Source organism: Chiloscyllium plagiosum, unplaced genomic scaffold, assembly GCF_037043375.1.
Source record: "Chiloscyllium plagiosum isolate Xiang-an unplaced genomic scaffold, Cpla_swu_hap1 HiC_scaffold_20, whole genome shotgun sequence".
NCBI lineage: Eukaryota > Metazoa > Chordata > Chondrichthyes > Orectolobiformes > Hemiscylliidae > Chiloscyllium > Chiloscyllium plagiosum.
The window spans coordinates 6,234,035-6,246,860 of NW_028270158.1; the positions used below are offsets into that span (position 1 = coordinate 6,234,035).

The window sequence follows — 12,826 nt, forward strand, 5'->3', positions numbered from 1 at the left end:
TTGGACAACTCATCAGTAATTTGTCACTTATGGTCTATTAGCAGAACTGTACTCTTTAGCTTTCATTTGTTGGTAGTAGGATCACTAATGTATTAAACACTGCAGAATGTATTAAGCAATTTAAATGAGTTCTGCAGAAAAGTCTTACAGATTCAAATTTATGATCCTTCCCTTCTGAATTGATTAGTTAAAAGTAACATTTAAAATACAGTTTGATTTAGTTTCAATATTCTCATGATTGCCTATTTATTAAAATGGATATGGCTCTTTCTATATTCCATTCTTGTGCTCTCAAACAATGCAAGACGCTGGTGTCCAGTAATCCCTGAACCAAGCACTGACCTACAGTCATGTGTTGTTAAAGACCAGAATGAGCTTCAAGTTAGCAGTGCTTTTATATTATTCATCTTTTGAAAAGTTTCAAACACAATCAAATGTTATGACAACTCTTCTTCCAGCATTTTAGCATTATCACATAATTTTTGAAATAATATAAGGTCAACTCACTAATAAAAAATGTAAAACTTGCCTGAAGAATGACACTAGATCTCAATTGGATTCAAGGTCCTAAATAGAAGCTGTTTCTCAGATGAATTGTTAAACCTAGACTTTTCAGATGGACAGATACTGTGGAAAACAATCTGAGACACTTTTTTTTGTTGGAATTCCTGTGGTTAACATTCACCACTCAACTAATGAAACAGATAAATTGGTCACTTCAAGTCTGGAAGCTTGCTGTGCAGGAACTGGATATTGTGTTCACAAACATGACAATAGTGATGATTTCGAGGTGCCCTCCTAATACTTATGACAACAGTGATTACACTTAAACAATAGTTAATTGGTTGCGAAAAGCTTAGGCAAGCTCTGGGAATGTTACAAGCACTAAATAAATTGAGGTTAGCTTTTCTTCCACATTTTACACATTATTGGAAGCTGTGGGCAAAACTTCAACTTTTTCTCACTGAGTGAATGAACAGTTTTCCTCTTCTTAGATTCTATCATTGTCACTTTTGATCTAGACATTGCTTTTGTCTTCCTTCCCAAGAGTGATGAGTCTTTGTTGCCGCTCCTCTGAGAGAGAGATGGAGAAATTGCACTGTAATTTACTGCACTACCATTATTTCAGAGCAGTTTTTCTGCAGGAGAAAAATATTAGAGCTTATTGAAGCTGGACAATAAAAGTTTCATTTTTCCAACTGTGAAACAAAGATGAGCAGAACATCAGTCTTTCAATTCATTTGTAAAAATGAAGAAACAGAACAGTTTTCAGAAATCATTTTATTGTTGAATTTAATTATATTTATCTTTGTTATCTGTTCACATTCGCATTGGGAGAAAATAAAACCTCCTGCACACTCTACATTTTCTATCATTGTCCAGCTTTGAATAAATTGCTATCAAGCTATAAAAGGTGTGTATCATAATGGTAAAGTATCTGTAGGAGTGTAGTCCTGGGCTGAATTGAATAGGAAGCAAGTTTCCCCACTATTATCTACACCATTATGTGCAGTTCATTAGAAGACATTGTGAATTTTAATGTTATGTCCTGAATTTATAATTTAGAAACTGATTTAAAGGCAGGAACCCATGGTGATCAAATAGTAATTTATTTAACTTCTTGGGTGGCTTCAGATGAAATGAACAAGGTTTCTGACATTAAACAATATTGATTCACTATAACGTTATACATTTGCGGATAGAATCCCTACAGTACAGAAAGAGGCTATTCGGCACTGACCCTCCAAAGAACACCCAGATCCCCTAATATCCCTGTAACCCTGAATTTACCATGGCTAATCCACCCAACCTGCACACCCCTTGACCATGGGAGGAAACGGGACACCAGGCAGAAACCCATACAGACATGGGGAGAATGTGCAAACTCTACACAGTCACTCAAGGTTGGAATCGAACCCAGGTCCCTGGCACTGTGAGGCAGCAGTGCTAACCAATGTGCTACATGCTGCCCAACTATTAATGCCCAACATGATGCTCGAATCCACAACCCCAAGATTAAGAGTCTTATGCTGTACCGCTTGAGCTCACCAGGCCACAAATATTCAAAATGATCAAATAAAAAGCAATCATACAAAGGTGCAAAGAGATTGTTCATTTTTAATTTCCTTTTAGCTCATGATTACCAGTTATGTTTAATTTGGCTAACATTACATTTCAATGGGAAGTGAAAGCAAACTTAAAAGGAAGATAGTTTTTTTCCCTCTTTGATCCTGAGATGTGCATCTGACCTCAAGAACAAGTATACCGTTTTGGATACTTGTGGGGGGGATGACTTACCAGGGGTAAGTAACGGGGCTCAGGTCTCTGGCACGGAGCCTGTCCCCGTTACTCAGAAGGGAAGGGTGAAGAAGAGCAGAGCAATAGTAATTGGGGACTCGATAGTTCGTGGCACAGATAGGCGGTTTTGTGGGAACGAGAGAGACTCACGTTTGGTATGTTGCCTCCCAGGTGCAAGGGTACGTGATGTCTCTGATCGTGTTTTCCGGGTCCTGGAGGGGGAGGGGGAGCAACCCGAAGTCGTGGTCCACATTGGCACCAACGACATAGGTCGGAGGAGTGCTGAGGATGTTAGACAGGCTTTCAGGGAGCTAGGTTGGAAGCTTGGAGTTAGAACAAACAGAGTTGTTGTCTCTGGTTTGTTACCCGTGCCACGTGATAGAGATTCGAGGAATAGGGAGAGAGAACAATTAAATGCGTGGCTTCAGGGATGGTGCAGGAGGGAGGGGTTCCAGTTTTTGGATAACTGGGGTTCTTTCTGGGGACGGTGGGACCTCTATAAACGGGATGGTCTACACCTGAACCTGAGGGGAACCAGTATCCTTGGGGGGAGGTTTGCTAGTGCTCTTGGGGGGGGTTTAAACTAACTCGGCAGGGGCATGGGAACCCAGATTGTAGCTTCAGGGTGCAGGGCCTGGAGTGTAGGGAGGTGAGGAACATGGCATCAATTTCCAAGGAGGGTGCCTGTAAACAGGGAAGTGGCTTGAAGTGTGTATACTTCAATGCAAGAAGTATACGGAATAAGGTAGGTGAACTTGCAGCGTTGGTTGGTACCTGGGACTTCGATGTTGTGGCTATTACGGAGACATGGCTAGAACAGGGACAGGATTGGCTGTTGCAGGTTCCGGGATTTAAATGTTTTAGTAGGGTCAGAGGTGGGGGTAAAAGAGGGGGAGGTGTGGCATTGCTTGTAAAAGATAGTATTACAGCGGTGGAAAGGACGATGGATGAGGACTTGCCATCTGAGGTAGTTTGGGCTGAGGTTAGGAATAGGAAAGGTGAGGTCACCCTGTTAGGAGTCTTTTACAGGCCTCCTAATAGTCCTAGAATCATTGAAGAAAGGATTGGGAAGGTGATTCAGGAGATGAGTGACAGTAATAGGGTGGTTGTTATGGGGGACTTTAACTTTCCTGATATTGATTGGGAAAGCTATAGCTCAAGTTCGTTAGATGGGTCAGTGTTTGTTCAATGTGTGCAGGAGAGTTTCCTGACACAATATGTAGACAGGCCAACAAGAGGTGAGGCCATACTGGATTTGGTTCTGGGTAACGAACCAGGCCAGGTGTTAGAATTAGAGGTAGGTGAGCACTTTGGGGATAGTGACCATAATTCGGTGATTTTTACACTCGTGATGGAGAGGGATAAGTGTGTACTACAGGGCAAGAATTATAGCTGGGGTAAGGGAAATTATGATGCGGTGAGGCATGACTTAGGATGTGTGGCTTGGAAAAGTAGACTCCAAGGCAAGAGTGTAAATGATATGTGGAACTTGTTCAAGGGGCAACTATTGAGTGTCCTTGATAATTATGTACCTGTCAGGCAGGAAGGAAAGGGTCGTGCGAGGGAGCCGTGGTTTAAAAAGGAATTGGAATCCCTTGTTAAATGGAAGAGGGCGGCCTATCTCAAGATGAGACGTGAAGGTTCAATTGGGGCGATTGAGAGTTATAGGGTAGCCAGGAAGGACCTGAAGAGAGAGCTAAAAGCAGCAAGGAGGGGACATGAAAGGTCCTTAGTAGATAGGATTAGGGAAAACCCTAAGGCTTTCTATAGGTATGTTAGGAATAAAAGAATGACTAGGGTAGGAATAGGTCCAGTCAAGGATAGTAGGGGGAAGTTGCGTGTGGAGGCGGAAGAGATTGGGGAGACACTGAATGAATACTTTTCTTCAGTATTCACTCAGGAACAGGGCATTGTTGTCGATGAGAATACTGAGGCACAAATAAGTAGAATGGATGGCTTTGAGGTATGTAGAGAAGAGGTGTTGGAAATCCTGGAAAAGGTGAAAATAGATAAGTCCCCTGGGCCTGATGGCATTTATCCTAGGATTCTCTGGGAAGCAAGGGAGGAGATTGCAGAGCCATTGGCCTTGATTTTTATGTCCTCTTTGTCTACAGGAGTAGTCCCAGAAGACTGGAGGATAGCAAATGTGGTTCCCTTGTTCAAAAAGGGGAGTAGGGATAGCCCTAGTAACTATAGGCCGGTGAGTCTCACTTCTGTTGTGGGCAAAGTCTTAGAGAGAATTGTAAGGGATAGGATTTATGCACATCTGGATAGGAATAATGTGATCAAGGATAGTCAGCATGGTTTTGTGAAGGGCAAGTCGTGCCTCACAAACCTTATTGAATTCTTTGAAAAGGTGACGAAGGAGGTTGATGAGGGGAAAGCGGTAGATGTGGTATATATGGATTTTAGTAAGGCGTTTGATAAGGTTCCCCATGGTAGGCTACTGCAGAAAATACGGAGATATGGCATTGAGGGTGAGTTGGAGGTTTGGATTAGAAATTGGCTGGATGGAAGAAGACAGAGGGTAGTAGTTGATGGCAAAGTTTCTTCATGGAGTGCCGTCACTAGCGGTGTTCCACAAGGATCTGTTTTGGGACCATTGCTGTTTGTCATTTTTATAAATGACCTGGAAGAGGGGTTAGAAGGTTGGGTGAGCACGTTTGCGGATGATACGAAAGTCGGAGGAGTTGTTGACAGTGAGGAAGCATGTGGCAGGTTACAGCAGGATATAGAGAAGCTGCAGAGCTGGGCAGAAAGGTGGCAGATGGAATTCAATGTAGCTAAGTGCGAGGTGATTCACTTTGGGAAGAATAACAAAAAGATGGGGTACTGGGCTAATGGTCGGATACTTGGTAGTGTGGATGAGCAGAGGGATCTTGGTGTCCATGTACACAGATCTCTGAAAGTTGCCACCCAGGTAAATAGTGCGGTGAGGAAGGCATATGGCGTACTGGCTTTTATTGGTAGAGGAATTGAGTTCCGGAGTCCTGAGGTCATGATGCAGTTGTATAAGACTCTGGTACGGCCGCATCTGGAATATTGTGTGCAGTTTTGGTCGCCATACTATAGGAAGGATGTGGAGGCATTGGAACGGGTGCAGAGGAGGTTTACCAGGATGTTGCCTGGTATGGAAGGAAAATCGTATGAGGAAAGACTGAGGCACTTGGGGCTGTTTTCACTGGAGAAAAGAAGGTTTAGGGGTGACTTGATTGAGGTGTACAAGATGATTAGGGGGTTAGATAGGGTCGACAGTATGAACCTTTTCCCGCGTATTGAGTCGGGTATTACAAGGGGGCATAGCTTTAAATTAAGGGGGGGTAGATATAGGACTAATGTTAGGGGTAGGTTCTTCACTCAGCGAGTTGTTAGTTCATGGAATGCCCTGCCAGTAACAGTGGTGGACTCTCCCTCTTTATGGGCATTTAAGAGGGCATTGGATAGGTATATGGAGGATAGTGGGTTAGTGTAGTTTAGGTGGGCTTGGATCGGCGCAACATCGAGGGCCCAAGGGCCTGTACTGTGCTGTATTCTTCTATGTTCTATGTTCTATATCTGCATGATTAGTATGAACACCTGCTTCTACCACTGTAACATTGCTATGTATCACTCTTGCCTCAGATCGTGTGTTACTGAAACTTTCATGAATGTTGCATTAGGCTGGATTAATCCACTGCATTCCTGATCATTCTCAAAAAAAACTTCTTTAAACTTATGCTCATGCAAAACTCTGTTGTCCATATTCTTTAGCTTGCACCAAGTCCCATTCACTCATCATCACTGCATTTGCTGACCTTTGATTTTATAATTCTTATCCTTGTTTTAAAATCTCTGAGTGACTATGCGCTTCTTTATTTCTGTAATCTTCTACAACTCCACAACTCTGAAATTTCTGCTCCATCCTTTTAATTTTAGTGACTTACACACATTCCCAATTTTAATTTCTCTAGCTTTAATGACCATGCCTTTAGCTGTCTTAGTTGTGCAATGTCTTCCTCAAAATACTCTGCTTCTCTATCCTCTTTTCCTATTTGAAAATGCTCCTTAAAACCTACGTTTTACATGCCTTGTTAATGCTTTGTGTGGCCAGTGTCCCCTTTTTGATGATGCTCCTGCTTAACACTTTGAGAAACTTTACCGCATTACAGAAGCTAACTTGCTTTATCCATAGCAATCACTTAATCTGAACGATCAACTTCCTTTCTCCCCCTGCACTTCAACACGCTCTCCCCGTTGCATAAATGCTGTCTCCTCCTCACTTCAGGTCTGATGAAGCATGATCTCCATGGATGCTGCCTGACCTGCCCTGATCTACAGCATTTTTTAGTTTCCAGTCCTGAGCGTATAAATCTTGTTCGCAAGGTTTGTGAAGGCTTGTAGCTCAGGTTGAGGTTTAGGGTGTAGGTTTGCTCGCTGAGCTATAGGTTTGATATCCAGATGTTTCATTACCTGGCTAGGTAACATCATCAGTGGCGACATCCAAGTGAAGCGAAGCTGTTGTCTCCTGCTTTCTATTTATATCTTTCTCCTGGATGGGGTTCCTGGGGTATGTGGTGATGTCATTTCCTGTTCATTTTCTGAGGGATTGATAGATAGTATCTAGATCTGTGTGCTTGTTTATGTCGTTGTGGTTGGAGTGCCAGGCCTCTAGGAATTCTCTGGCATGTCTTTGCTTAGCCTGTCCCAGGATAGATGTGTTGTCCCAGTCGAAATGGTAGTTTTTTTTCATCCGTGTGTAGGGCTATGAGGGAGAGGGGATCATGTCTTTTTGTGGCTAGCTGGTGTTCATGTATCCTGGTGGCTAACTTTCTTCCTGTTTGTCCTATGTAGTGTTTGTGGCAGTCCTTGCATGGAATTTTATAGATGACATTGGTTTTGTCCATGGGTTGTACTGGGTCTTTTAAGTTTGTTAGTTTTTGTTTGAGAGTGTTGGTGGGTTTGTGTGCTACTAGGATTCGGAGGGGTGTTAGTAGTCTGGCTGTCATTTCTGAAACTTCTTTGATATATGGTAAGATGGTGAGGGTTTCTGGCTGTGTTTTGTCTGCTTGTCGTGGTTTGTTCTTTAGGAATCTGTGCAGTGTTTTTTGAGTATCCGTTCTTCTTGAATACGTTGTATAGGTGGTTCTCCTCGGTTTTCCGAAGTTTGTCTGTGCTGCAGTGTGTGGTGGCTCGTTGGAATAGTGTTCTGATACAGCTTCATTTGTGTGTGTTGGGATGGTTGCTGGTGTAGTTGAGTATTTGGTTAGTGTTTGTTGGTTTTCTATATACGCAGGTTTGTAATTCTCCCTTGTCCTTTCTTGAGTTTCTAACAAAAACTAACAAACTTAAAAGACTCAGTGCAACCCATGGACAAAACTAACGTCATCTATAAAATTCCACGTAAGGACTGCCACAAACACTACGTAGGACAAACAGGAAGAAAGTTAGCCACCAGGATACACGAACACCAGCTAGCCACAAAAAGACACGACCCTCTCTCCCTCATAGCCCTACACACGGACGAAAAAAAAACACCATTTCGACTGGGACAACACATCTATCCTGGGACAGGCTAAGCAAAGACATGCCAGAGAATTCCTAGAGATCTGGCACTCCAACCACAACGCCATAAACAAGCACATAGATCTAGATGCCATCTATCAACCCCTCAGAAAATGAACAGGAAATGACATCACCACAAACCCCAGGAACCCCATCCAGGAGAAAGATATAAATAGAAAGCAGGAGACAACAGCTTCGCTTCACTTGGAGGTTGCCACTGATGATGATGTTACCTAGCCAGGTAATGAAACGTCTGGATATCAAACCTATAGCTCAGCGTGCAAACCTACACTATAAATCTTGTTTGTTTGTATTGCCTATCCTGTCTATGCAATTACAGGAATAAAAGGTAGATGTTCCCTGGTGTTGATTTGTTGATTGAAATCAGAAATGTCTCTGATGTTCCTGTGAAAATCAAAATTATTATTAATGCTTGTTAACAAAGGCACTGTTTACTCATGTTAAGCTTACTTGCAAAGCATTGCTGAGGCTAAAATTTGTTGGCATTATTGCCTTGTTAGTGTTTGCACACTGACTGAGTGATGCAACCATCTACTCATGTAAGCCCCAATTACAGTATTTGCTGCCGTCCATGAACAGAGAACCATTCTTGGAAGACCACAAATTGATGAATGTGAAAGTTGGTAATGATGGGATAATGTTAATGGGCATCTGGATCCTAAGAGAATGATGGAATCAATAGTCAATCTCCTTAACAATTTAAGCATCATAGAATCATAGAATCCTATAGTGGGGAAACAGGCCAGTTGGCCCAACAAGTCCACACCGACCCTCCAAAGAGTAACTCACCCAGACCAATTCCCCTACCCTGTTATTCTACATTTACCCCTGACTAATGCACTTAACCTACACATCCCTGAACACTATGGCCAATTGAGATGGCCAGTTCACCTAATCAGCGCATTTTTGGATTGTGGGAGGAAACCGGAGCACCTGGAGGAAACCCACGCAGACACGGGGTGGATGTACAAACTCCACTAAGACAGTCACCCGAGGCAGGAATCAAACCTGAATCCCTGGCTCTGTGATGGCGCAGTGCTAATCACTGAGCCACCGTGCCATCCAAATATGAGGATAGAGAAGGAAACAGTGAAAAACTGAATTGGAAATAGTATGATTTAGAGTCAATTTGGATATAGTAAGAGAAATGAAGAGAGGGATGCAAAGCAAAAGAAGAGGAAAATATAGTTAAAATTTCAAAACCTTTAGAATAATTTGTTACCTGAAAGAATACATCTTCACAATTACAGCACCTCCCTCTCTGGTCCTCCAGAGTTAAGTTTCATGTCAGAACTATTTATCATGAATTAGCTGCGCTAACGTTTGGTGGCAGGTTTAATTCATATTTAGGACACAACTCCAGTAATTGCTTGATGCTTACGGTGAGACTGATGAGGTTCTATTTTTGAGGGATTAGCAACAGAGCAGTGCAAGTTGTTTAGCAATTTGCAGCAATTCTAACTCTTAACATAATACTTGCTGCAAATTGTTGCTTTGTAAGGCACCAGTGATGTGCACCATAAACTCACTGTTATTAAATTAGCAAATTCTGAGCCAGTATGGTTTGATTTAATGAAAATTCCCAATGTAAGTGAAACACAATACTTCTCAATCTTAGACTTCATTAATCTGAAAAACGAAAACACCCGAGCATAAATAATGTGATACCATACTCTGAATCTTTGCTCAGATAGATGAAAATGGCACCAGAGACCTAAATCTGGGTACAGAGGTTTTAGGGCCAGTACTTTTAGACATCCGCGATAACTGCCTTCAAACAAATCTGGATTTCACAAGAGGAGTGTCCAAAATATGACTTGTGCATCTTTGACCCAGTAGGAGATCTAAATCAGACTTAGAATAGAATAGAATTGTTATAGTGTGGACACAGGCCATTTGGCCCAACAGGTCCATACCCACCCTCTGAAAATCATCCCAACCAGACCCATCTCCTTACCCTATTCCTGAAACCCTGCATTTCCCATGGCTAACCTACACATCTCTGCACACGATGAGACAATCTAGCACAGCCAATCCACCTAACTTGCACATTTTGGACTGCGGGAGGAAACCGGAGCACCTGGCAGAAACCCACGCAGACGTGAAGAGAATGTGCAAACTTCACGCAGACAATCGCCAGAAGGTGGAATTGAACCTGGGTGCCTTGCGCTGTGCTAACCTCTGAACCATTGTGCCACCACTTGTAAACCTCCTAAATCAAGTCGTCATTCAAAATGCAGATAAGTGTAACTGGAAGATATTTCAGCACAAGCTGATACTGTGAGACAAACAGAAGGAAATGCATGTTAGTCAGCAACATTAAACTTTCTTAATATGTGATAGTGAATGAGTGCTAGTGAATGAATGGGGTACATGGGACTGTATATAGATGTGAGTAAATGGGTGTATGTGTGCAGGTTGTTTTGACCTCTACTTCCATTCACTTCCTGCTCACTATTATACTGCAGAGTTGTTCATACATCATTGTTATATATTGAGATTTTTGTTTTCAAAAGATGTTTCAAAGCTTTTCAAAGGAATAGATATTTTTTATTAATGTAATTTGATGTCATCTTAATCCTTCAGTGTATCAGGGCATCGTGCATTATTCCCCTCAGTTCAGTTTTGTTACATTCAGCAGAAACTGTTATGGCTTTGTTAAGTGATCTAAGCACATTGCTCACTTGATCAAAGTAATTGCTGGAAAACTTGCATTCTAAAAAGGAATTAGTTAAAAAATCACACAACACCAGGTTGTAGTCCAGCAAGTTTATTTGTAAGTACTAGCTTTCGGAGCACTGCTATTTATCTGATGAAGGAGCAGCACTCTGAAAGCTAGTGCTTCCAAATAAATCTATTGGACTATAACCTGTTGTGTGATTTTTAACTTTGTCCACCCCACTCCAACACCGGCTCCTCGACGAATAGGAATTATGCAGAGGAAAATACCATTGGGATGAAAGCTTAACTTTTGAACAAGTTTCAGATTTCAAGATTGCAGATGTATGGAACACTTGTACATCAGGCGATATTTAACAACCACATTAATTGAGAGTTCTTGTTGCATGGTGATTTACTATACATAGTATCAGAATTTAACATTGGTAATTGTCCATGTGCACCTGGTCACAGTGGGAGTATTTTTATCATGTTAATATGCAATATGTAATGTTCCTAGAAATATAATGTTCTTCAAAAAAGTGCGGTAGCTGCACAGAATTCAGCATAAAAGCAATAAGTGCTGGAATTACACAGCAGACAGCCAGAATCTGAAAGAAGCTGCTGAATGGTTGGTTTTGCAAATCATGAGAATTTCAGTTGTCTTGATAATCTGCTAACCTATCGTTTTCTTTCAGATAATGACAGTCCTTCCAACATTAAAGTTTTTGTTCCTTTCCTAGGATGTGGGCATCACTGGCCAGGCCCAACCCAAATTGCCCTGGGACTGAGTAGTTAGCTAGGCATTTCAGAGGACAGTTCAAAGTCAACAACATTGCTGTGGGTCTGGAACTTTTTGGGCCAGTATAGATAAGGGTAACAGATTTTCTTCCCAAAAGGATAATAATGAACCAGATTGATTTTTAGGCTGCTTTCATGACCACCATACAACTAGCTTTTAACTCCAGGTCATATTAACTGAATTCAAATTTCACCAACTGCTAGGTAGGCATGATGTGGAGATGCTGGTGTTGAACTTGGGTGGACAAAGTCAAAAGTCATACAACACCAGGTTATAGATCCAACAGATTTATTTAAAATCATAAACTTTCGGAGCTCTGACTTCTGACCATCTGCTTGGTGAGATTGTTACGAAAGATTCCTGGGCAATTTCTGGCCCTAATTTGTTTGAATGTGACGCTCCAAAAATGTCCCCTGAACATTAGCCTTGGCCTCTGGGTTATTAGTCCAGTGACAATATTACTGCACCACTCTGTAAATATAATTGCTTTGACCTATTTGTAATTAGAATGGCAACAGACAAATTGTGTTCTCTGGCTGCAGATAACGGTATTGGAAAAGCATAGAAAAAAAAAAACACTTTTTTTATCATTTATATTGATTATGTTCATGAACAAAAGAAAATTACCTTTGTATCATTTGTCTTATTAAAACTGACTGCAATAAAAAACTCATTAGAACTTATCCAGATCACTGTCTCCTTCCAAATCAATGGAGATGTGCATTGGCCATTAAATTTCTATGATGCCCCAGGCAGTACATTAAGCAACTCTTATGGGGATAGAATTTCTAAGTGTCATTCATATCAAACACACAATAAGTACTGAATGTATTTAATGATATCAATGCCACAACTAAGTTTGCTTATTTGTACTCCCCCGATCCTAACCTCTTTGGTGTAAAGAAAATTACAGTCTTAAACCCACTAACAAAATATTATTTTACATCAAATAAAACTACTTCAGGATAGAATGATGCATTGTAATACTTAAAAACTAGTTATGATAGATAATCAAAACATTTATAGCCCAGACAGTACAGCAGCATGGTTATTTTCTATTTGCTGTCAGACTCTGATTTTCAAAGTTGAACTTGAAAGTATAACACCTAAACTGCAGAATCTTTGTAGCAGATGTTCCAAAATCATCATCTTTTAGACTTCTGACTGATTTTCTAGGACATTTGTTACAAAAGAATCCTGGGTGATTTCTACCCCTAATTTGTTTGAATGTGACACTCCATCTTAATCTTGGGTGAGGAGAGAGAAGCTGGCTCCCCTTCTGTATTCACTAAGACCCCTGCTCAAGAGTAATTTAACATAAGGCATCCCTTCTCTCATAGATACTTTCTCAGTTCCAGTGTATTTATGTAGAAGTGACACAGTGGTTAGCACTGCTGCCTCACAGCACCAGGGACTCTGGTTTGATTCCACCCTTGTGACTGTCTGTGTGGTGTTTGCACATTCTCCCCGTGTCTGCGTAGGTTTCTCTGATGGTCTGGTTTCCTC

General features: G+C 41.4%; 1 protein-coding gene across 2 annotated transcripts in view; it reads left to right on the forward strand.

The window, feature by feature from the left end:
* snx29 (sorting nexin 29) overlaps positions 1–12,826 on the forward strand; it is a 502,976-nt gene that overhangs the window by 268,099 nt on the left and 222,051 nt on the right. The gene's annotated exons all lie outside the window — the stretch shown is intronic.